Source organism: Equus przewalskii, chromosome 29, assembly GCF_037783145.1.
Source record: "Equus przewalskii isolate Varuska chromosome 29, EquPr2, whole genome shotgun sequence".
Taxonomy (NCBI): Eukaryota; Metazoa; Chordata; class Mammalia; order Perissodactyla; family Equidae; genus Equus; species Equus przewalskii.
Window position 1 is genome coordinate 26,962,787 of NC_091859.1, and position 26,173 is coordinate 26,988,959.

At 40.5% G+C, this 26,173-nt stretch overlaps 1 long non-coding RNA gene across 2 annotated transcripts in view; it reads left to right on the plus strand.

The window, feature by feature from the left end:
* LOC139080267 (uncharacterized) overlaps nt 1-26,173 on the plus strand; it is a 189,442-nt gene that overhangs the window by 119,320 nt on the left and 43,949 nt on the right. Inside the window, exon 4 of one of the 2 annotated variants that reach the window (XR_011534616.1) lies at nt 14,897-14,959. The exons of the other annotated variant lie outside the window; for it this stretch is intronic. This is a non-coding gene — a long non-coding RNA (uncharacterized lncRNA). The remainder of the gene's footprint in view (nt 1-14,896; nt 14,960-26,173) is intronic. 2 annotated transcript variants of the gene reach the window in all.

Below are 26,173 nucleotides of genomic sequence, written 5' to 3' on the forward strand. Positions count from 1 at the left end.
TAAAATAGAGGAAGACTGGCACAGATGTTAGCTCAGCGACAAGCTTCCTCAAGCAAACAGAGGAAGGTTGGCAACAGATGTTAACTCAGGGCCAATCTTCCTCACAAGAAAAGAAACAATGAGATACCACTAAGTAACTGTTAGAATAGACAAAATTCAGAATAATGACAACACCAGATGTTGGCAAGGATGTGGAGCAACAGGGACTCTCCTTTATTGCTGGTGCGAATGAAAAATGATACAGACACTTTGTGAGGCAGTTTGGCAGTTTCTTACAAAACTTAAAATAGTCTTGCTATATGATCTGGCAATTGTGCACCTTGATATTTACCCAAATAAGTTGAAAACCCGTGCAAAAACCTGCACACAGATGCTTGTAGCAACTTTATTCATAATTGCCAAAATTGGAAGCAACCAAGATGTCCTTCCGTAGGTGAATGGAAAATAGACTGTGGTACATCCATCAGTGGACTATCATTCAGAACTAAAAAGAAATGAGCTCTCAAGCCAGGAAAAGACATGGAGGAAATTTAAATGCATATTACTAAGTAAAAGAAACCAATCTGAAAAGGCTATATACTCCATGATATTTAATCCCTCTGATAGAGGCGCTTACTGAGGCTCTGTGGGCATTAAAGGTAAACCTATACTTGGAATATTTGTCAATTCTAGTCAAAATGAACTGTTGCCCCTTTCAGGGTGAAGGAGCCCAATGTAGTTTACTTGCCACCAAGCAACTGACTATTCTCCTTTAGAGATGGTGCCGTATTGGGATGTTAGTGTTGGGCCTCTATTGTTGGCAGACTGGACATTTGGCAATGATGGAAGCTAGATCAACCCGAAGCATGCGAGCCCATGCTGTTAGCCCATGCATAGCTTCTACAGCTGTCACCATGGCTACTCTGTTCATGTGCCTATTGTCCCATCAGTGGAGTGACCAATAACTGATGTCAACTGGCTAAGTCGTGCTGTCTACTTAGTTGTTTAGTGCCTCTTCTATCATGGATGCTTTCTGGTGGGTTTTAACATATGATACAAATTATTCACATTTTGTGTTCATTCTCATAAATCAATCCATATACCTCTTCTCCAGACCTTCTTCTTCTTGCTAAAAAGAAAAAAAAAAAAGAAACAGGCCCAAGGTAAAGTCACTTGCCCCCAGAATAGCAAACAAAGAATTAATTGCAGTTTTAACCCCTCCCAGGAATGTGACCTTAAACCAGAGGTCTGGAAATCCTATCAACACTAGTGAGGTCATCTGTCTGATAAGACCCCTGCTGTCCTTCCCCCAAAGAAAGGTGACCTCACCTGGAACAATTCTCTCTTTTCTTTTGCTAATAACTTTTTTGTCCTTCCCAGTTTCTGCCTATAATGCCTTCCATTTTGTACAATTCCTTGGAGTGCCTTTCTATTTACTGGAGGGGATGCTGCCAGATTCATGAATCATTGAGTAAAGCCAATTAGATCTTTAAATTTACTTGGTTGAATTTTTGCTTGCTAATATTCTTGATCTTCCAGATATTCTTCTTCTAGACCTTGGGCCAACCAGACAAGTTATTTACCACCATCAATTAACCCATAAATAACCTTTTCTCAACACTTCCCTTTCTACACAAAGTAGATGATCAAACGCACCATTTAAAGTTCTGCTCATTGGGAAGATTTTCTCTCACCACTATCGTTTAGAGCCATGCTGAGAGGAGCTACAACAAAGCAGCAAGCATTTTTGACTTGCACCCACATGTCAACGTGACTCAACCATGAACCTAGTTTGGCATTTTTCTTCCTCCATCATTTGGTCAAAAGGAGCTCTCATGCAAGCATAGGTGTGAGCTGAGGGAGAGACACTGGTGGAATTGGTAATGACCATTCCTGGGAGAGTCTCAGAATGAGTCATCAGCAGCCACACTTCCAGCAACTGGAGGAATCCTGGGCAATGAGCCATAGCATTCCCTACACCACCATCTCCACCAAACCTGCTCCTCCTTTATTCTTTTTCTTTTGGTGTCACGACCACCCATCTATTTAATGAAGTTGTAAAGTATAACTCATTCCTGACTCTTTCTTCATAACTTTTACCCCTCCATCCTAAATGTACTCAATCACCAATTACTGATTGCTGCATCACTAAATATTTATTGGCTCTGTCCCTTCCTTACCATCTCTGGTTTAAGCAGTTGGAACATACAAATCTGAACTTCAGAAAAACCACTCAAGCCTCAGTGTTTAGAGCAGATTAATGGAGGCAAGACTGGCACTAGGAAAAATTTAGCAGATTAATGCCAGCAGAGAGAGAGCAGAAGCTTGAAGATCATTTTAGGTTAAAATGTAGGGAAGTGGCTGAAATCCAGCAATATTAAGAAGGCAGACTTGACAACTTGGGGGTAAGTGGCCAAGGAATGCAGAATGACCTCTACATGTCAACCAAACAAGGTGCAGAAGGAAAATAACATTTATTGACTTCTAGGCTCTGTGGTAATTGTTTATATGTGATTGTCTGGAACCTAAGAAACCTATATTTCTTATGTTTCACTCATTTTAGGATTTAACTGGTTTGGCCTTGGGTTTCTACATCTAGCTGTCTTTATCTGGAAAAAAGAAAACATGTTCAATTAGACTGTGAATAAGCGTCAGCCTTGCAGATAGCATTCTTTAGTCATGGTACATTTAGATTTTTCTCATTCAATCTGTATCTATAGAATCTAACCAGTACCTGGCATACAGCAGGCACAAACAGTTATTTGCTGAGCTGAGTTAAACCATTTTAAACAATTAAACCATTGTTTAACTAAACTATTAAATAATTATTTGCTACCTGAGACCATGGGCCTCCATGAACCATGCATAGGCAGTTAGGAAGTGGAGTGGGGCAAAGTGACCAGGGTAACATTTGGTTCATATCCATCTCCACCTTCCATCATGTTTTCTGGGTTGGAATAAACTCTGAAAGTCTAGAATGGAATCTTAATAGCAGCAAAACAATCACTTGGATTGCTTGGAAATCAGCTTGGATAATTTATCATTGTAGAGGAGGTGGTCAGGACAAGAGAAGGAAAATGGAATTTGGCTCCAACAGTTCCTAATAATCCTCCTTAGCTTAATAGTACTGCTTTAGTAGAGCCATGGAATGTTAGAATTGGAAAGGGCCTTAGAGACCATAAAACCCAATCTCTTCCTCTTACAGATGAGGACAGTGAGACCTGGTAAGGCTCAGCTAAGTTACCCAATGTTTCACAGCTCATCAGTGATAGAATGGGACCCAGAAGCCAGTGCTCTGTCTAGGTCAGGAAGCATAAATTGAATGACTAATATATTTCAGACCCTTTGCTAATTTCTAGTGCTGCAGAAATCAATCCCCTGACCTCTAGTCTCTGGTTTGATGGAAGACAGACACATAATCAGATTTTAACACCATGGATTATGTGGTAGAATATAGACGCAATCATAGATAATTGCTACCATTTGTTGAGCACTGACTGTGATCAGGATTTTGCTGATCACTTTCTATAACTTAGTTTGTTTAATCTTCTCATGAACTGCTTGAAATTTCTTTCCATCTCAAAGCTGTGAATGAGATTGGAAATACACATTGGAAAGATTTCTTCAAGCCAAAATTCATGTTCAATTCCTTCCCCTTTACCCCAAGTCTGGAGACACCTACTGCCCAGATTGTGGGAGATTACCAGATGCTTCTCCTACTGTGGATAGGGTCATTAAGGGAATAATAAACAGCTCTGGGAACCTTAAAAGGACCAGTACAAGGGGAAAGATCTGTGATAAACTTGGCAGGTGGAAGGGCAGCTCGCTATGTTTATGATTTCATATGGGATCATATGGGGAGCATTACAAGAACATAAGTTTATATTTAAAACTGGTAAAAGGCCTTTTAAGGTTTACAAGGCACACAGCAGAGAGTTGGTAGGAGTTTGTGACACCTGAGCCATGAACACGGCTTTTACTGCTTCATAGGGATTGACTGTTGAAAACCTCTGATGATATCAATTTACATTTTGACATTTTCCTAAAAACATCATACCGATGTCCTAAAATGCTTTACAGGAAGGCTGGGCAACTGGCTGTTAAAATCAGGGAATTTCAAGGAAAACAGAATCAAAAAGCCAAGATTTACTTTGAGATTTTTCCTGATCCACATGGGGAAAATGCATTCCCTGTATCCTCAACCATTCCGGTGAACTGATGTCATCTCAAACAAGAAAGGCTCAAGAAGTTGCTGCATAGAAGTTTGTGTATTTTTAGCATGTATCTCCCTAAAACTTTTGCTACCAACAAAACAAATGTATTATGTAACTCAATAATAAGAGTAGCGTCTTTAAGAACTCTTAATGTAAGCTAACCCCTTCTCCATTTGATCATTTGTTGTTGATCATTTATTATTTGCCAAACACTATTCTAGGTCCTGGGGAAAAAATAAAGAGAAATAGTCGTAGTTCCTAACTTGAAGGAGCTTGCATACTAATTACAAAGGTGAGTGGGTATAGAAAACAAATAAGTACAACGATCTGGGCCTAAGTAAGGTCATGAAGGAGAAAAAAGAGGGTAACAAAGTAGAGAGAAGTTTGTGAGTATGGCAAGTGACGGGGGGGGGGGGGGGGGGCGGTGATTTAGCTAAGATGATTAGAGAAGACCTCTCAGTAATTAAGATCCTGATGAAGAGAAGGACACAACTTTACAGAGTTCTGGGGCGGAGCAGTCCACGTAGAAGGAACAGCAAGTGCAAAGCTCCTAAGATAAGAAGCAGGAAATGATTCTTTGATTTTTAATTTCAATTTTAATTCATGTGAAAGGTGTTGCATCCTTCTTCAACAGTAAATATTTTGAAGGCCCAATGATTTATTTTAGTAAAAATGTGATATCCAGAAAGAACTCATAGATAAACAGAAAAAAACCCAGAGTAACTGAAATGTAGTAATTGGGGGACGGGGAAGGTGGAACTGGAGTGAAACGAGAAGAGAGGCAGCCAAGAGCTACATCATGTAGAGTCTCTCGAAGACTGTGTAAGGAATTTAGATTTCATGCTAATTTCACTGAGAAGCCATTGGAGAGCTTTAGCAAAGACACAGTCTGAGTTGTTTTCTAAGGATCACGCAGTTGCTATGTGGATGGGATGGGCAGCAAGGGTAGGTCAGGGAGGCCATTGAAAAGGCAGGTGAGGCCATCCAGGTAAGAGGCGAGTGATGAAATAATTCTCACTCTTCAAGGCCCAGTTTAAAGATTACTTCCTTAGTGAAACTTTTCCTGACATTTCCTCTCCCTCCCACCAGCAGATATAATTGGTCCCTTCTCAGTGTTCCCATAGCCCTTTGTACATGCCTCTTTTGGGAACCCACCCGTTGAGTCATGAGTAGTGATATGCTTGCTTGCATGTCTCCACATAAATGTACACGTTATTACCAAAGAAAGATCATGTCTTATCAATCTGGGTCTCCCCAATACTTATTAGTGGGTCTGATTCATCATAAGTGCTCAACTAATGTCTTCAAGTAATAAAAGTGTGAATGAATAAATGAATGAAGGAAGGAAAGGGCACTGTGCTTAGTATTCTACAGACGTAATCCTATAGTGGATTTTAATCATGTGCTTGGTAGACAGTCCCAGATTATTGAGGGAAGTCTTTTCCTAACTTAAACTATTTAATTCATGCAGAATGAAAAGGTAGCTTGGATAGGTAGATGGATATCTATGTTTCCTAAAGACATAATTTTGTCTAATCATTTGATAGGTTGAATTTTAAATCTCTGTTTTACAGGGTAATTATAAAGTTATAAATAATCAAAGCATAACACACTCAGTTCTAGCTGCTATCCTCTTGTCATCAGTCATTTTGGAGTCCTGCCATATGTTCCAGCAATGCTGCTGTGGACTTTCAGGTGAATAGATAGTCTAGTGATGGAGCTGGGTAAAACTCAAACCCAGAATTCTCAAAATCTCCAAGTGACCAATCATTTCTAGAAATAGGGATGCTGGTCAATTTCATGGCTTGTTGTAATTCTGGTCATTCTTGACAGTACATAAAAAATAAAACTTTTATGGTGTAAAAGCCCCACGTCTCCTCTTCTGAACAGTAGAAAAAGTTCAAGGGTTGGAGTTAAGCAGTTCTAGATTAGTGTTGTGGTTCTCTGGACATGTGATCTTGTGCAAGCCACTTCACATTGCTGAGACTCATTGCTTCATCTGTAAGGTGAGAATAGTAGTGGTTAGCTTATAAATTTCTGGGGGGATTAAATAAAATAATGTGTGGAAAATGCCTTGACTATTGCCTTCCCTGTGGCAGATACCTAATGAGTGTTAGCCTCCTGCTCCCCTCATTATATATCATGGAAATCTCCACCCACCTTCCAAACATGAGCATTCCACGGGTCCTCACCCTCACCTTCTTCTTGAGCATGGAAGAGAGTATGGTTTAATGAAAAGGCACTGGGCTAGAAACTGAGGATCTGGCTTGTAGTTCTGGCTCTACTGCTAACCAACCCTTAAACTCTGAGTAAGTCACTACCTATTTGGGTTTATTTCCTCATTTGTAAAAAAACAAAAAGCGTATTAGAGTGGATTATCTCTAAGACCTCTTTGATCTTAACAACTGTCTGCTTTTATAATCACACTGTCTAATAGAGCTAGCCAGCTAAATGAAATTTCACCAGTAATCATTGCCATTTACTTGATGCTTTCCTCCACCGAGGAAATTCCTTAAGAAACTACAAAAAGCAAAACAAAATAAAACACACACACAAAACCTTGCTTTTTTGATCATTAAATTTTGTGATTATGCAAGTGGTTTTCCCTTGAAATTAAATACACCTGCAAGCATAGACGTATTTATTAACAATTTGAGATCACCTAAGGTTGGATTAGAACTGTTTCATTGTTACACTACGTGTCACAATTGCTGACCTTAAGGGGCAATGAGAACATCTAAGGGCTGGATGAATCCTTAAAATCCAGTTGTGGTTCATTCAAATGCCAACCCATTGTGCTGATGAAGGCAGGAAGAAAATTAAAATCAGGAATTTGTTCTTACTTTAGTTACCCAGAGAAATCTTTTTCTTTCTTAATACATAGTGGTTATACTACCACTTGTGGAGAAAATTAAATTCTGCTTTTAAAAATTAGTAGGATTAGAATTAGTAAGTGAATTCAGCAGGGTCATTGAATACAAGGAATTAGTTATATTTCTATATTCCAGAAACAATGAAAATTTTAAAAAGGTGCCATTGACAATAGCATCAAATGATATCAAATATCTAGAAATAAATCTAACAAAAGATGTGTGAAACCTCTATAGAGAGAATTACAAAATAGTTTTGAGGGAAACTAAAGGAGACCTAAGTAGAGGGATATACGATATTCATGGGTAGATAATTGGAGAAGTGGAACAAAATGGAGGCTCCAGAAAAACACCCACACACACATTATCACAACACATGACTTATGTAACACTGCATGCAGTATAGAGAGTCTTTTCAATAAATGCCCTTGGGTCAATTGGCTATGCATATGGAAAAAAAATATTGACTCCTCCACCTCACGGTGTACACAGTTCCAGGTGCAATATATCTACTTGTTAAGGATAAAATAATGAAACATCTATAAAGCAACACAGAGTATATTTTTAAGACATTGGAGAAGGGGAACATTTCTTAAACAGGACATGAGAAGTATTAACCACAAAGAAAAAGATTCGTAAATTGGGCTATATTAAAATTAGGAATTTCCATCATCAAAAGATAACTTTAAGAGAATGGAAAGGCAAGTCAAAGAGTAGGAGAAGATATATGTAATATTCATATATTGAATAAAGTGCTTGTATCTAGAATATGTTAAGAACTTCTGCAGCAAGCAGCCAACAGAAAAATGTACAAGAGAGGATCTAAACGGCAAATAAATATATAAAAAGATGCGCAGTCTCATTCATCAGTGAAATACAGATAAATCTACAGATATATTCCTATGTATCTGCCAGAATGGCTAAAATTAAAAAGACTGCCATTACCAAGTGTTGTCACAGTATGGAGCAACTAGACCTTTTGTATATTGCTTAAAGCAGTATAAGATGGCACAATATCTCTGTAAAACTGTTTGGCAGTATCTAAAAAGCTCAACATGGACACACTACTATGACTCAGCAATTCTGTTTCCAACAGAAATGCATACGGGGCCAGCCCAATGGTGCAGCGGTTAAGTGCGCACATTCCGCTTCAGCGGCCTGGGGTTTGCTGGTTCAGATCCTGGATGCAGACATGGCACCACTTGGCAAGCCATGCTGTGGTAGGCATCCCACATATAAAGTAGAGGAAGATGGGCATGGATGTTAGCTCAGGGCCAGTCTTCCTCAGCAAAAAGAGGAGGATTGGCAGCAGTTATCTCAGGGCTAATCTTCCTCAAAAAAGAAAAAAACGAAACGCATACAGTTGCATATCAAACGACAGATCTGAGGATCTCCATAGCAGCGCTATCCATAGTGGCCCCAAACAAAACACAGTCCCAATATGTATCAATGATCAAATGGATAAATTAATAGTGTCATATCAACATAATTGAATTTTATACAACAATGGAAATAAACTACTGCGGCATGCAACAATGTGGATGAATTTCACAAATGTAGTGTGAGTTTAAGTCCAACATTAAGGAGTATATGTAGTTCAAAAGATTCCGAACTAATCCATGTTGTTAAGTCAGGATAGTGTCTGCCTTTAGGGAGAGGAGGTAAGTAATGACCTTGAGAAGTAGCAAGAGGAGCTTCTCGGGTGCTAATAATGTTCTAGTTCCTGATTTGGGTGGTGTTTACATGGTGCATTCGCTTTGCAGCAATCCATCAAGATATCCCCCGAGACTTGTGTACTTTTCTATATAGGTGTTATGCTTCCCTTCAAAATATATTTAAACTACTAGAAAAAGACTGCTTTTTTAAGGGAAGCTCGCATGTTTCCTTACCAAAGCAATTTGTGCTTGAAAAGAATCTTGGAGATTATGTAGCCCAGGGGTCAGAAAATTATAGCTCTGTTTTTGTACAGAACATACGCTAAGAGTGTTTTCTCACATTTTAAAGGGTTGTAAAAGAAGAAAGAAGAAGAGGAGAAGGAGGAGGAGGAGAAAACTATGCAACAGGGATCATGTATGGCCTTCAAAGTCTAAAATATTTATTATCTGTCTTTTTAGAGAAAAAATTTGCCACTCTTCCAGTCCAACATCCTCTCATTTTACAGATGATGAAACTGAGGCCAGAAACAATATGTCCAAAATCATCCAGCTGGGTGGTGGGAGAACTAAGACTGGAAGATAAAGTTTTTGGCTCAATAATACTATTCTCTTCACTAATTAATGTGCTTAATTTGTGTGTTCAACCCACACCTCTCAATAGACCTAGGTACTCATCTTCACATTGCCCACAGGCAACTTCAATTCAATTCATCATCTTCCCCATCCGTTCTTCCTCCCACCAGGACTTCTCTTCATCCTTCGTGTCTATCTTGGCATCTGCCTCCCTGTCAAGTCACACTTAGGAATGAGTGGGGCATTTTTAGAAATTCTTTCACTTTCCAAGATTAATTGATCACCAACATCTGTAAATTCTATTTCTTAACATACTTCAGAACTATCCTCTTCTCTATTCCCACCACTACTCCCTCAGATCAGATCTTGATCTTCTCTCTTCAGAACTATCCATTAGTCTCTAAATGGTCTTTCACTCTTGCTTTTTTTCAATTCATCCACAGCCAGAGTAATCTTGTTAAAGAGGAGATCTGATAGCCCATTTGTCTATTTAAATAGATTTATTTATTTATTTATTTTTGGTGAGCAAGATTAGCCCTGAGCTAACATTTGTTGCCAATCTTCCTCTATTTTGTATGTAGGACACTGCCACAGCATAGCTTGATGAGTGGTGTGTAAGTCCACACCTGGGATCTGAACCTGTGAACCCCAGGCTGCCAAAGTGAACTTAACCATTATGCCACCAGGTGACCCCTAAGTAGTAGATTTCACTAGTGGATTAATAACAAGACTTCCCTCCCCTCTTTTTTAAACCAGAATTAAGTTTCAAGATCATGAAAAGTAATCTCAACAAACATAATTACACCCAGTATCATTTCTCATGGTACTACAATTTTAAGTGTTTCACTCTCCTAATTATGTATAGTTTTGTTCTTCTGTACTCATTCATCTATTTATTCATTCATTCCACTCAAAAACGTGTTTCGAGGAAGGCATTATGATCATTTCTGACCAAGATGTCAGACAATGATGCCTGCTGGCTAAGGCTGGCCATGCCCATGTATTTGCATTTGGTCTGTGACTGCTTTCACACTACATTAGTGTGTGAAAATCCATTCAATTTCCATCATCTAGAAGTAATCATTACGGTAGCCCCTAGCCACAAGTGGCTATTTCAATTTAAATTAATTAAAAGAAAAAATTCAGTGCCTCAATTGTAGTAGCCACATTTCAAGCACTCAGTGGTCACATGTGGCAGGTGGGTACCATATTGGCGGTACAGCTATAGAACACTTCCATATCACAGAAAGTTCTATTGGACAGCACTGCCAATATCTATGGAAGAATATTTGACCTTCTTAGTATGGCACATAAAGCCTTTTATTGTCTGATCTCCACTTTCTTCTTCAGTCATTTCTTGTCACTCCCTTCTAAAGCTCTATATTTCAGTGATAGTGAAGTGCTGATAATTTCCAGAAACATAATGCTATTTATCTGATTATGCCTCTACACATGTGATACCCTCTGCCCAGAGAGCTGGTCCCTGTACGAAACCTCTATTCTTTAAAAGGAACTCAAATATTACTTCTTCTAGGAAACCTTCCATGCTTCTCTCCCTTCATTCCTCTTAGTAATTTCTACACCTTAGACATTATTGTTGGTGCATTTATGACATTGTGTTGAGATTCGTTTTTATCGTTCTTCTACTGTGGAAAATCCCTGAGGTTAAAGGCTATGCCTAGTTCAGGAGTCAGCAAACTTTTTCTATAAAGGGCTAGAGAGCAAATACTTTTAACTTTGAAAGCCATGTAGTCTCAGACACAATTATTCAGCACTGCTGATGGAGTGTGAAAGCCGTTACAGAGCAAATGTAAACGAGTGGGCGTGGCCAGCTTTCTCCAATGGGCATCATTGTCTGACCACTGCTCAGAAACGATCATAATGCCTTGCTCAGTACATATTTTTGAGTAGAATGAATGAATAAATGAATGAATGAGTATGGAAGAACAAATTAAACATTATTAGGGAAGTGAAAGCCTTAAAATTTTACCACCATAAGAAAAAATGCTGGGTATAGTTATGTTTGTTGAGATTAATTTTCTTTACCTTGAAACTTAATTCTGATTTAAATAGAAAGGGAGAGGGAGATATTATTTAATTCACTATTAAATGCATATATTAAGCACACATATCACTCCATGACAAATTTAATTTTTAAAATATTTGATAATTATTTTAATATAACTAGCTTGCTTTGTAATTATATGCACTCTATTTTAAGCACTAAAAAACATTATGGCCAAAGGGGACAAAAAAGTTAAGAATCTCTGCCTGTGCCTGGGCTCTGGCGGTAATGGTGTTCCTGGAACGCACCAAAGAGGGGTACTCTCTGCTCCATCTATCTAGACTGGAGGACATCACAGTATAGCTGTAGCTAGGGAGTCCCAGCTCAGCAAGAGGAGGCCCACATGGCACATGAGTGATTACCGAGTTAAGAAGCTGCCTTCTGGAACCCTCTCCACCAAAGAATGCTTGGCCGCTTTCTAGGTGTCTGTCTGGATTTGGATTCCCCAAAGGTTGGAAAACTTGCCATCCCAAATACTTTCCCCTGTCTTTGCCATGGAGTGAGCTAATGGGACCAGGGCAATACCTGAAACTTCTTTTTAGCTCCACTGGGTATCCGAGCCAGGGGGTGGGTGGAGAAGAGGGAGAAGCTATGAGCCCTGGGGTTGTGTACATTGGCTAGGGCTAAATGTGCGTTGATTAATACCAGGGTAAGAAATTGTGGCCTGAGAGTCTACGGCTGAGTGGATGCTAATTATATTTTTTCTCACATCCTGCCTCAGGCTGGGGCTCAGGCTTTCAAGTGCAAGTGTGGGCTGGAGAACTTTTTCTTGTTATTATTGTTTTCAAAAGCCCTCGCATGTTCAAATCCTTTATAACACCACTGAACGCACATTAGGTGAATTAAATAGACAAGAAACTCCGGTCACGGATTAATCTCCAGAAATTCACAGTTGCCTGATCAGTTCCCTTTTGAGAAAGAGGGCTCAAATGTCTGCTCAGAGAAGACAGATCCCATGCTCTCGAGTCTGGGAATGCCTAACCCTTCAAGTTATCGAGACTGTGCCAGTGACTCAGCACATGGATTGTGTTAAGAGTCAGGCCAACCTGGGTTTAAAATCCAAGCTCTGCCACTTGTTAAAGGTGTGAACCTGAAACAGTCACCTAATCTCTGTGAACTTCTGTGTCCTCATGTGCAAGTAAGTATAATAATACCTACCTCATATTCCAAAGGCAAGGGAGAGCATAGGTGTCACACTCCAGGTGGAGTGTAGCTTCTCAACGCTTTGGGTTGGGATCCCTGCTTTTGCTAATTGAGGCCCACACTCTCCTGTGGGCAGACAGAATGCAGGAACATCTCTTCCTTGTCCTCAGATCATCAGACCTACAACCAGGCCACCTTGCAGTAGATGCACAATAGCTACTTGATTAAGATTATTATTTAAAGTCTGCCTTTGGCTGTTTGATTTACCGTGTTCATTTGGGTCAGGATATACACCTTGTAGCAGGCCATATTGCAACCCCGCAGACCCTCCTGGTGTCACTTATACTTCCATACCATACATGATTGATTTATTAATTTTTTGCTACTGGCCAATTTTATCACCTGGGTTATCCTCCCTGTCTCTCACCTTTTCTGGAGCAATTCTGAAAATGCAGGTCTCTTTAAGGCAGAATGGCTTTGCGTTCCTATCATTACATTTATAAATATTTGGTTAGTTTCTTCACCAGCATCATCATTACTCATCACATTCAGTGACATCATTAAGTATCTGGATTCTTGACCAGGGCAGGAGACTTCCAAGTTGAAAATGTTCTTGAGGATTCTGTAGGGCTTTTTCTTGTGATGGAGGGAGACTAAAGTGCTTGGGTGAATTACTGGGATCCAAGAGCATCTTCTGTTGGAGGACTTTAAAAGTTAAATTGTGGAAATATTTTACCATTCATTCAACAAACAGTTATTGAAATATAAATCCACCCCCACACTAGAATGTAGGCACTCTGAAGACAGGGTTCATATGGTTCGTTCATTGTTGTGTTCCCAGAGCTTGGAACAGTGACTAGCTCAAGAAGTGGTTGTTGTATCAATAATTGAAATCTTTAAACAGCCCTCATGGGTTACAGATGTACAAACAAATATGAGAGAAGTGGAAGCATGGAAGAAAGAAGAAGGAGGGACCTTCCTCCTTTGGACATGAGGTTATGATGGGGGCTGACATAGATAAGCAACTTAACTGGAATTTAAAACAGCCAACTTGCCTTACAGTTGATGGACTGTCTGACACTATCCAGAAAACAGAGGAAAGATCCCAGGAACAGCAGACTCCTAAGTCTCTCTCTATCCTCTTTCCTGCTCAGCTTGGAGAGGCTGGGTAAAAGCATTGGCTCTGGAACTAGATGGGTTTACATGACAGTTTACTTACTGCCCACACAACTGTGAGCAACTTCCTTTACCTCTGTGTGCCACAATTGCTTCATCTGCAAAATGGGTATAACAAATAACACTATCTACTACATAGAGTTGGATGAGGAATAAATAATATATAGGTAAAACACTCAGAATGGCACCTGGCAATAGTAGGCACAGGATAAATGCTAGATCTTATGATATTGGGAAAGCCCATGGGATCACCATACACTATAAAACAAATACAACTCCTATGAAGAAAGATACCAAGATTTATAAGATAGAAAAGAAACTTCTCAGTTTCACCAAGAATAAGGCAATGTTATTGTTAAGCGAACAAAAAGTCTAAGTTGAATCATGAAAACAGAAAGTCAGTTGCAAGATTTGAGTCAGTTTACAGAGTCAGAATCCCTTGAATGAAGGGGAAGCTGGGTCCCATCGAGGAAGGATCCCAGTACACTGCCAAAAATTTATACTGTTAATTTTTCTCCCAGTCTTTCCCGGAGGGACTTACAACTTTTACCAGGGTAGCTGTGCATCGGGGAAAAGGAAATAATCAGACCTTTTGGGAACTACTGGACACTAGCTCTAAACTGACACTAATCCAGGAGACTTGAAATGTCACTGCGGTCCACCTGTCAGAGTAGGGGTTTATGGAGGTCAAATGGTTAATGGAGTTTCAGTTCAAGTCGGTCTAACGGTGTGCCAAGTGGGTCCCTCAACTCATCCTGGCGTTATTTCCCCAGTTCTGGAGTTCACAAGAGGAATAGACGTACTCAGCAGCTGACAGACTCCCCCCATTGGTTCCCTGACCTGTGAAGTGAGAGACATTATGATGGGAAAGGCCATGTGAAAACTACTAGTACTGCCTCTACCTAGGAAAATAGTGAACCAAAAATAATTCAGCATTCTTGGAGGAAGGGCAGAGATTAGTGCCGCCATCAAGGACTTGAAAGATGCAGGGCTGGTGATTCCCACCACATCCCCATTCAACTTGCCTATGTGGCCTGTGTTGAAGACAGACTCATCTTGGAGAATCACAGTGGATTATTGTAAACTTAACCAGTTTCTGACTACATTTACAACTGCTGTGCCAGATGTGTTGTCATTGCTTGAGCAAATTAACACGGCCTCTGGCATCTGGTATGCAGCTATTGATACGGCAAATGCCTTTTTGTCCATCTCTGTCCACAGGCCCACCAGAAGCAGTTTGTGTTCAGCTGGCAAGGCTATCACCTTCATTGTCCTATCTCAAAGGTACGTCAACTCTCCAGCCCTGCGTCATAATTTAGTTTGCAGGAATCTTGATTGCCTTTCCCTTACACAATATATCATACTGGTGCATTACACTGGTGATGTTATGCTGATTGCGCCTAGTGGGCAAGAAGTAGAAACTACTTTTGACTTATTGATAAGACATTTACATGTCAGAAGATGGGAAATAAATCTGACTAAAATTCAAGGGCTTTCTACCTCAATGAAATTTCTAGGGACCCAGTGGTGTGAAGTATGTCAAGATATCCCTTCTAAGGTGGAGGATAAGTTGTTGCATCTGGCCCTTCCTACAACCAAAAAAGAGGCACAGTGACTAGTGGGCCTTTTTAGATTGTGGAGGCAACATATTCCTCATCTGAGTGTGTTACTCTAGCCCATTTACTGAGTGACCTGAAAAGTTGCTGGTTTTGAGTGGGGCCCAGAACAAGAAAAGGCTCTGCAAAAGGTCTAGGCTGCTGTGCCAACTGCTCTGTCACTTAAGCTACATGATCCACACATCCAAAGGTGTTCAAAGTGTCAGTGGCAGACAAGGATGCTTTCTGGAGAATTTGGCAGGTCCCTATAAGTGAATTGCAGCATAACCCTGCCATCCTCTGTGGATAACCATTCTCCTTTTGAGAAAGAGCTCTTGGCCTGCTAGCTTAGTAGAGACTGAGCACTTAACCATGGGCCACCGAGTTACCATGTGACCTCAGTTGCCCATCATGAACTGGGCGTTATCTGACCCACCAAGCCATAAAGCTGGGCATGCACAGCATCATTCCATCATCAAATGGAAGTGGCTATGTACATGATCAGGCCTGAGCAGGCCCTGAAGGCACAAGTAAGTTATATGAAGAAGTGGCCTAAATCCCCATGGTCTTCGCTCCCGCTATACTACCTACTCTCTCCCAGCCTGTACCTATGGCCTCATGGAGAGTCCCCTACAATAAGTCGACAGAAGAAAAGAAGACTCCAGCCTGGCTTACAGATGTTTCTATGTGATATGCAGGCACCACCTGAAAGTGGACAACTGCAGCACTGCAATCACTTTCCAGGACATCGCTGAAGGACAATGGTGAAGAGGAATCCTACCAGTGGGAAGAACTCTGAGCAGTGCACCTGGTTGATCATTTCTCTTGGAAGGAGAAATAGCCAGACATGAGATTACATACTGATTTATGGGCTGTGGCCAATGGTTTGGCTGGATGGTAAAGAACTTGGAAAGACTATGATTGGAAAATTAGTGACAAGGAAGTTTGGGGAAGAAGTATGTGGATAGACCTCTCTGAATGGGCAAAAAACATAAAGAAACTTATCTCTCATGTGAATGCTCACCAAAAGGTAACCTCAGTAGAAGAGGATTTTAATAATCAGATGGATAGGATTACCCATTCTGTGGATACAGTAAGTCTCTTTCCCCAGCCACCTTCAATGAGCTCATGAAAAAAGAGGCCATGGTAGGAGGGGTGGAGGTTATGCATGGGTTCAGCAACATACACTTCCTATGACCAAGGCCAACCTGGCAAAGGATAGTGCTGCATGCCCATCTGCTAGCAGCAAAGACCAAGTCTAAGTCCCCAGTATGGCACCATTCCCCGGGATGATCAGTCAGCTGTCTGGTGGCAGGTTGATTACATTAGACCCCTTCCATCACAGAAGGGGCAGCATTTTGTTCTTAATGGAATAGACACTCTGGATACAAATTTGCTTTTCCTCCTTGCAATGGTTCTGCTAAAACTATCATCCATGATCTTAGAGAATGCCTTATCATGATATTCCATACATCAGTGCTTCTGATCAAAGAACTCACTCCATGGCAAGAGAAGTGCAGCGATGGGCCCATGCTCATAAATTTCACTGGTCTTAGCATCTTCCCCAGCATCCTGAAGCAACTGTCTTGATAGAATGGTGGAATTGCCTTTTGAAGACTCAGTTACAGTGCAAGCTAAGTGGATATACCTTGCAGGGGCAAGACAAGGTTATCCAGAAGTCTGTTTATGCTCTGAATCAGTGTCCAATATATGGTGCTGTTTCTCTAATAGCCAAGGTGCACAGGTCTAGCAATTAAGACGTGGAAATGGGAGTGGCACCACTCACTCTTACCCCTAGTGAACCACTAGAAAAATTTTTGCCTCCTGTTTCTGTGAACTTATGCTCTCCTGGCCTACAACACTTAGCTCCAAAGGGAGAAACACTTCTACCAGGAGACACAATGATTCCATTCAGCTGGAAGTTAAACCTGTTGCCTGCCCACTTCGGACTCCTCATGCCTCTGAATCAACAGCCAAAAAACGGAGTCACTGTGCCGACTTGGTGATTGATCCTGACTATCAAGGGGAAATTGGACTGCTACTCCACAATAAAGGTAAGGAAGAGTATTTTTGGAATACTGTACAGGAGATCCCCTAGGTCAGCTCTTAATATCACCAAGCCCTGATTAAGGTCAATAGAAAACTACAACAACCCAATCCAAGTAGGACTACCAATGGCCCAGACTCTTCAGGAATAAAAGTTTGGGTCATCCCCTCAGATAAAGGACTATGAGCAACTGAAATACTTGCTGAAGACAAAGGGAATACAGAATGAGCAGTGGATGAAGGTAGTTGTAAATATTAGTTACAACCACATGATCAGTTACAGAATGAGAACTGTAAATGAGGACTGTAATTGTCAGGAATATTTCCTCGTTGTTTTGTTATGAATACTGTGTAAAGACATATTGATCAATGACAGACTGTATATGCGATGGTAGTTCCATAAGATGAGTACCATGCAGCCTAGGTGTGTAGTAGGCTGTACTGTCCAGGTTTGTGTAAACACAATCTATGCTGTTTACACGACAAAATCACCTAATGAAGCATTTCTCAGAACATATCTCTGTTGTGAAGTGATGCATGACTCTGTGTGTATGTATATTTATTTTCTTCCTTCTCTTATCCCCTTATCACATTACATAAGGTGTATTGACTTTGTAACACAGTGTTTAAGTATTATTAACTTTACCTCATAGTATTTAAGTTATGGGATATCAAGGAGAAAAGAAGAATAAATTTCAATCAAGGATTTTATCTCCTGTTCTGGGGAAGGAGTTAGTGCATTTTTCATTGTAGGCAGGACAGTTGTATCATAATAGATGAAATTATAACCTTGTTATTGTCTTTATTTGGAGATCAAGTATGGTTCAAGCAGATGCATTTGGGTGCCAAGTTGACAAGGGGTGGAGTTGTGATGGTTAATTTTATGTGTCAACTTGACTGGGCCACAGGGTGCCCAGATATTTGGTCAAACATTCTTCTGGATGTTCCTGTGAGGGCGATTTTGGATGAGATTAATATTTAAATCAGTAAACTGAGTAAAGGAGATGGCCCTCCCTAATGTGAGTGGGCCTCATCCAATGAGTTGAAGGCCTGAATAGAACAAAAAGGCCTACCTCCTCTGACTAAGAAGGAATTCTTCCTGAATGACTACCCTCAACCTAAAATATTGACTTTTTTCTGCCTTTGGACTCAAACTGAAACGTTGGCTTTTCCTGGGTCTTGAGCCTACTGACCTTCAGATGGGAACTAAACCAAATTGTTGGCTCTCCTGGGTCTCCAGCTTGCCGTCTAACCCTGCAGATCTTGAGACTTGCTTACCTCCATAGTTGTGTGAGCCAATTTCTTATAATAAATCTCTTTGCACACACACACACACACTTTATGTGAATCCATAAAGTAGCATGTCCTTAAGATTTATATGACCATATTAAGTTGGAGTCAGATTAATATAGTCAATAAGACTAGTCTATAAATGTCTTCTAGCAATCCTGGACCTTCCCCTCTAGCCCTGCCTCATTCCCTCCTTGAACCAATGAGGGCACCAACCCAAAGATTTATAAATTATCTTTTGTCTGCATCTGCTTTGTTTTTTCCTCTCTTGGATCTTACTTTGGGTGAGCTGTGTCTCTCTTCATCATGTATCAATGACTTCAGGCTAGCATTCATGGGAACATAGCCAGTACATAAAACATTCAGGAGACCTCCCTGTCAGCATGGGGTTGTCCAAATGCATGCAGGGGTCCCCCTAATAGGCACACTGTCCTCATAACACCCATTCAACTGTTGGCTGCCTGCGCCTTGCAGATTCCTCTCTTGACCTCTTCCCAGATGGCTCTGACCAGTCCTTTTCATTTCATTTGTATATTTGTATAATGCAATGAAGCATATCCTTGCTGGGCCTGCCGAGCAAATTGGTGGCATGCCTTCTGAGAGTTCCAAGGTTGTCATGGGCATGATAGCAATACCCTGCTTTAACTAAAAGTCAGTTCTAAACACCCCAAGGAATTCCAGAGGGTGCATGTTCTTCATTCTTTTGGATACATAACAGACACCCAGAGTGTCCTGAGGTGCCCTAGTAACAAAAGCCCATTCCCTCCACATACTGGGGAGAGAAAAGGACCAGGTCAGTTTTATTTCCTTAGTGATCTTCTGAAATCTCTCTCCAATCGAAAGTCATCTTTTTCATAATACTGAAAAGATGTAACGTTAGCTTAATCATTCCCAAATGAATCCTGAAAAATATTTGGAAACAGTATACTTATACAGAATCATTTCAGCATTACTAGAAAGTTTCAGCCATTTGCTATAAACTTGTACTTTTAAGTGGTGACCATGTGGTCTGCCTTTGGAACATCCAGTTCTTTCTTTTTTATAGAATTAAAACCCCTGACACTTGTTTTAAGACCTAAGAAAACCTTTAGTTCTTAGCAAAATGCAGAACCTGGCATGGTCATAAAGAAGATATATTCGATTTTACTCCTCGAAGCCATAAAAAAAAAAAAAAAAGACACAGAATACTGTCTGTAGGAAAACTAAAATGGCAGCTGTAACTTCTTCCCAGAAGTCTCCAGGAGGAAACATCTAAGGTCACTCCTTATTCTCCTGGGTTCCAGGAAAGCAATTTACCCTCTTTCCCCCCTCCACCCTCATCTAAAGCAAAGAACATTGGGGGAGAGATCCAATTCTCAACAGAGCCTGTCTTGATTGAGGAAGTTAACGCTTCAAGTAAAGGATTCTGTCTTCTTTCAGGGCTCTCAAAAAGGATCCTTTCCAAACCCAACCCCAAGATAGAAAAAGATCTTTTTCTAAGACTTGAGATTTAGTCACCAACTTGCATTAGCAATTGGACTTGTGAAGAATTCTACCCAAATCATGCAACCTAAGGGGTCTTATTTAATCAAAAACAACCAGTTTCCAAATGAGAGTCCAGGTGGGAAATCAAGAAGATTCAGGTGACCAGGAGAGATGGAAATTCACGTTGGATGTATAGTGCACTCTCAAGCAGAAGGACCACCACATTGGAATCTACCACCTGTGAGATGATGAACAAAAGCTCTCAGGACGTAATTCTCTTTTGGGAACATGTGAGATCAGTTCTCAGTTCTGATCTACTCAGACTTTAATCCTACATTAAAGGGAGGCATCGATGTGTCATTAGCAACACCCTCTTTCCAGTCTGGCTTTAGCTTCTCTGGAGTCTGGGAAGAGTTTAGGCAAAAAAAAAAAGATGGTTGATGGGATGAGAAATAGATGTAGAATGATTCACACAACCTCTCTTCACAGTCTCTGTTGTGTGTTGATTTTTTTGTGCCTCGCCGAAAGAAACACTCAATTCATGCTGTTAAAGAAATGAACTAATTAATTTTGCATTTATATAGCCCCATCCATTGGGAAAAAATATTTCAGTTCCATTTGACTCCTTCCAAAAGAATTAAATGTGAGCAAATGAGAGAGGAAGAGTGAGCTAATTTGAACACACACTAACATTTTAAAAAGACTTTCTTTATAGCTAGTCAATTTAATGATTCAAAGAACAAAGGAGTTGCATACTATGAAATGAAGCAAAGTAAGTTAAGACTGTAACAGGATATTAAAATTGAAGTTATGACCAGGTCCCAAAATATAATCATGGGAAATTCCAAAAAGAGGTACCCAATCTCCAATTGCATATTTACAAAGGAAATGATCCTGAGGAACTGGTGGATGAATTTCTCACCCTTCCACCAGGTCAAGACTATAAAAAGGGAGAAATGGTAAGTTATCTACTATTCCCTCACCTCCAGTCTAGCGAGAAGACACTTTCAGGAAACCACCATGCAGTTGGGAGCAGACTCTGATCCGTGCCTGGGGAATCCATAAGACAAAGAGGGATGTCCAATGTTTTGGTGCTGGAGTCAGGACAGAACTCCATGTTGGAATTGGCCTGTACTCTCAGAGCATGTAGGGGCAAGGGATACAAGAGGATTTCCTAAAGACCAAATGTGGACCAAGTGAGAGAGAGAGAGATGAGTCATTTCTGATCCTTGAGATACAGAGGGATCTCAGCAACAAGAATGTGGAGATGAACACCTTGGTGAGGAAGGATTCAGGAGCAACCACTCCAAAAAGATGTATATCCATATCTTCCAGGTTCAAAGGATCTGTAGAGAGAGGAACCAGGGGAGAATCACCTGAGAGCCTATGGAAATACCCCTGTAGAGAGAGAATCTGCCAGGCCCAGAGAACAGGAAACCAGCTGATGTGGTTCCATTAAGACCTTTCTTTACCACTCCCTTCTGACCCATGAGAAGTAAGAAACTGCTGGCCAGCTAAAGAGGGGGTGGAGAAGAGAAACATAGGGTAGAAAAATATAGAAGAAAATCAACCAAACTTCCCCTTTCCTACTGCAATTTTCCAATCTGAAATATGCTCAAACTAAGAAGGAAAGAAGAATTAACCCTAAATCAATTTGGGATTTTTTAATATCTTTTTTCTTTTTTAAGATTGGCCCTGAGCTAACATCTGTTGCCATTCCTTTTTTCCTTCTTCTTCTCCCGAAAGCCCCACAGTACATAGTTGTATATTCTAGGTGTAGGTCCTTCTAGTTCTGCTATGGGGGACATCGCCTCAGCATGGCTTGATGAGAGGTGCTATGTCCACGCCCAGGAACGGAACCGGCGAAACCCTGGGACAACAAAGTGGAGTACGTGAACTTAACCACTTAGCCGCCAGGCTGGCCCCAATTTCTTAATATCTTGGACTCTCTTTAAACTTTCTGAACTGAGACTATGTTCTCAACTTAAAGTAATTGTACAATTGTTTATTACCTAAGTGCGCACAGCAATATCATGGGAATGCCTACAGGTGAATCCTGGTTTGGAGGGACTCTCATTAAGAAAATGAATATAAAATTGTGATTATAGGAAAAGAAATCTCAACAAATTACGGATTTTAAAAGCTGACAACAAACATATATCACAAAATAAGATTTTTGTTAGCTGCTTGGCATATTGATATGATACATTTTCTAACTAAAATTTTTTAATTGAATGTTCTTTGCTTCTTCATATGACAATGGTTTAGTAATACTGTTTTCTGCAAAGAGAATAGAAAAATACTGTCTTTTTGTTGATCAAACTTTACTCATAATATGGGTTTGTGCCCTACAAACATAGGTGCAATGATAAATTCTATTTCTTTTGTTTTCCCATAAAAAAATGCATGTGGCATTTACAATCATATAGACTGCATTATTCGGTTTGTTGTAAGTAGGCATCTATAAGAACTGAATCCTCTACTTACAGCCGTATGTGTGTGATGATCAGAAAAGTCTCCAACAGATTAATTTCTGGTTCTGTACCATTCAAACCTGGCTTCTCCTTTCCTACCCAGTCATCATGTGACACGTTCATATCCAGACACATATCCACTCTGGTTTGTGCCTTGTTGATGTAACACCAGTGAGTTGGCCTGATAAGCAATAGAAGCGAAATTCAGACATGCTCCTGCTTTCAGCCATCTAGATGGAAACAGACAATAATCAACTCACCACAGTGAAATGATGTGAGATAAGTGTTTTAGAGGAAAGGACCACTGCTCTATAAGACTGCGTGAGATAGGAGCTTCGTTAGTAATTGTTATATGATGAATAATGGATTAAGTATGAAACAGAGGCCCAGGTAATGTGGGTGTAGTCAGAGGAAGACTGTCCAACTCCATCCAAAGCCTTTGATTGAGTAACAGAGCCCCTCTCTCAGTCCTGAATCTTATTTCTCACTCTGCACTTTGTATTGGGCTTCCTTTTCTTTCTTTCTTTCTGTCTTTTTCTTTGGTGAGGAAGATTGGCCCTGAACTAATATCTGTACCAATCTTCCTCTATTTTGTATGTGGGACACCACCACAGCATGGCTTTCATGAGTTGTGTGTAGGTCTGTGCCAGAATCCAAATCCATGAACTCTGGGTTGCCAAAGTAGAGTGTGTAAACTTAACCACTACACCACTGGCCCCAGTATTGGGCTTTCTAATTAATGACTGTTCTCTGGCTCTGTAACCACCACTGGGATTTACTCCACTCATTCAATAGTATTGCTTTCCCAGAGTAGCTGAGAGAACATAGCAAAGAGAGGGTCCAGTCTGGCTTGACTCTTAGAAGTCTTCGTTGAACCCAGGCTGCCTCTTGGCATCTCAGAACCCACTTGTATATAGGCTGGGCTTCCTTCCAAATTAAACAATTATTCACAAACACCTTCTAGTTCTGTACCCTTATCCCGTCACTGTAACAACTCCCACCTCATAGTCCACAGTGGGGATTGGACATTATCAAGAGAGACAGGATGAATGAAGCAACAAATGCAACATTTGCCTTAACTTGCTGGCTGTTTTTTCTGGAGAATTATATTCTTCTGAGCCCTTGGTAAGCTTGCCATTCTATAGTTCCAGGTAACAAATATTTGAAAACCTGCTTCTCTGTGTGTGGCAGATCATCTGCTTCCTAATGATCTGAGGTGCCCATTTAAAATACAAATTCCAAGCTCCACTCTGGAACTACCGTCTCAGAGGATCTGGGGACTGAGACCCGGGAATATGAATTTTTATTTAGCCTTCAACCCCAGGTGAATGGTGAATGGTTTGTACATTAAAGTTTGAAAATGATTGCACTGAGGGTAGTGCATAGATGTCCTTCCCAATGTCCAGCATCAAGAGATAAGTTAGATATCCAGACTGTCTGATACCAACATGAAAAATACAAGATAAGAAAGAAATCTCAGCTCTGTAAAACAATTCTTGGAGAAAACTATAAAATATGCTAAAATAAAAAGGCAACAGCATGAATAAACATGACACAGATACAAGTTGATTCTTTACAGCATTGATAAAATAACAAAAGTGTCCACATATGAGGTATTAAGTAAACTACAGTACATTCACACAAGGAATGCTACAAATCTGTATAAAAGAATAGAAAACTATATGCTGCTTAGACATGTTGTTAAGTGGAAAAACCAAAGTACTGAGCAGTACATATAGTGTATTGTCTTTTGCATGAGAAAAGGGAAAGCATAAAATGTGTTTTCATATTTGCTTGTATTCCCACAAGGAAATGCTGGAGAGATAACAGAAGAAACCAAAAACGTGGTGTGACATATTGTTTACTATAATAGCCTTATATGCTCGCACTTGTATTTGTTCGCTCTGTTTGGATAGTGCCTTGCTTTACTGTCTGTGAGCTCGGCCATGCAATTTGCTTCGGCCAACGTGAAACAGGCAGAATTTGGGAATTGCCTTGTCTTGCTGCTCATGGAAGCCTGACCGCCATGTGAAGAGGCCCAGACTAGCCTGATGGATGATGAGAGACACATGACCCGGCTGCCCACTCCTGTGGCTTCCCACCCCTGTAACGTAGCCCTCAGCTTATCAACTGCAGGGTGGTATGCAATTAGGGATTTGTTATAGGGATTAGACCTTGCACAGCTGAAAGTCATTAACCAGAGACCACAAAGGAGAGCTGGTAAAGAAGTCTATGGAAGTCTGCTGCTTTTGCATCTGATGCTATTCCTGGAGTCACTGAAGTCAGCGGGGAAGGTAGTCAAAAAGAAAATCTGAACACAAAGCAAGAGAGATTAAGGACAAACTGGAATCCGTGTCTGTCTTCCACTTCATCTAATCCCTTTGCTATGGAGATGCACATGTGCCTGGCCCAGGACGGAGGGAAGCAGAAGGAGAAGATCCACGGGAGTTGGAGGAGTTGTGGGTCTTGCTTCTACCCCACGGCAGAAGGGTGAGCCAGTGGATCAATGACAAAGTGCATGAGCTGCATTGGCAGCTGGGGCCCTGCCTCGATATTCTGAGCATAATGGCTGCCACTTCACTTCTACCCTCCAAATATTATGCAAATGCCTTGTGTCATTTCTCTAATCCAGGATTATATAGGAAAGGGGATTCTAAGAAACATACTTGCAGTCAAGCTAAGTGAATGCAATATAACCACCATGCCAACCTAGATCACAGCCTTCAGCCAAGTGGCCAACTGACCCCAGAAGCAAGGACTGTATTCAGTAGAGTTCTACGAAGATCACTCAGTCCAGAGGAAATATTTAGCTCATCACAGAATCACAAGCTAAATACTGTTGTTTTAAGCCACTAAGCTTGTTGCATGGCAAAAGCTGAAACGAGTGGATATCTAAATTTGATGAGATGGGTGGAGAACAGAGTAGGTGGGTACAGGAGTAGGAGCTAGACTTTTCAGTGTATACCTTATTCTTTAAGACTTGTATCATTTGAATTTTTTGAACTATGTGAATGTATCACTTACTAATAAAGTATAAAATTAATTTGAAAAATATCTTAAGGTACTATAGTATGGTACTAGGTAGTTTGTTGGCTTTATAAAAGACACTGTCTATAGGAGGGTAGATGTAATTCAGAGAAATAGAAGAAGAGATACACGCAAGGCAGTGGAGTCCCCCACGGCCTTGGCCATCTCAGATACGGAGCAAGCACCCACTCAGTTCCTCTGTCAGACACCCATCTTGAAGTTGATCTGTCTTATTCTCTCTCTTTCATCTCTTGCTCCAATCTATTAGTAAGTCCTCAGATTCCATCTCTGAGTTATCTCTTAAATACAGCACTATTTTTTGTCTCTATTGCCATCACTGTAGTGCAGGCTATTCCAAAAGTATCCCAACTCATATCCTTGCTACCATATGGCCCCTCTCCAATCCTTTCTGTATTTAATGAGAGTCGTATTCTTAAAATATAAGCTGTATCATGTCATCCCCTCTCTCCATCTCCTGCTTGAAGCCTTCAGTGTCTTCTCACCATGTTTTGAATTTATGCAAACTCCTTGTCCTGATTTATAAGATGCTCCAAGACTCTGCTCCTATCAATGTCTCTGATCTCCAGTCACTCTCCCAGACC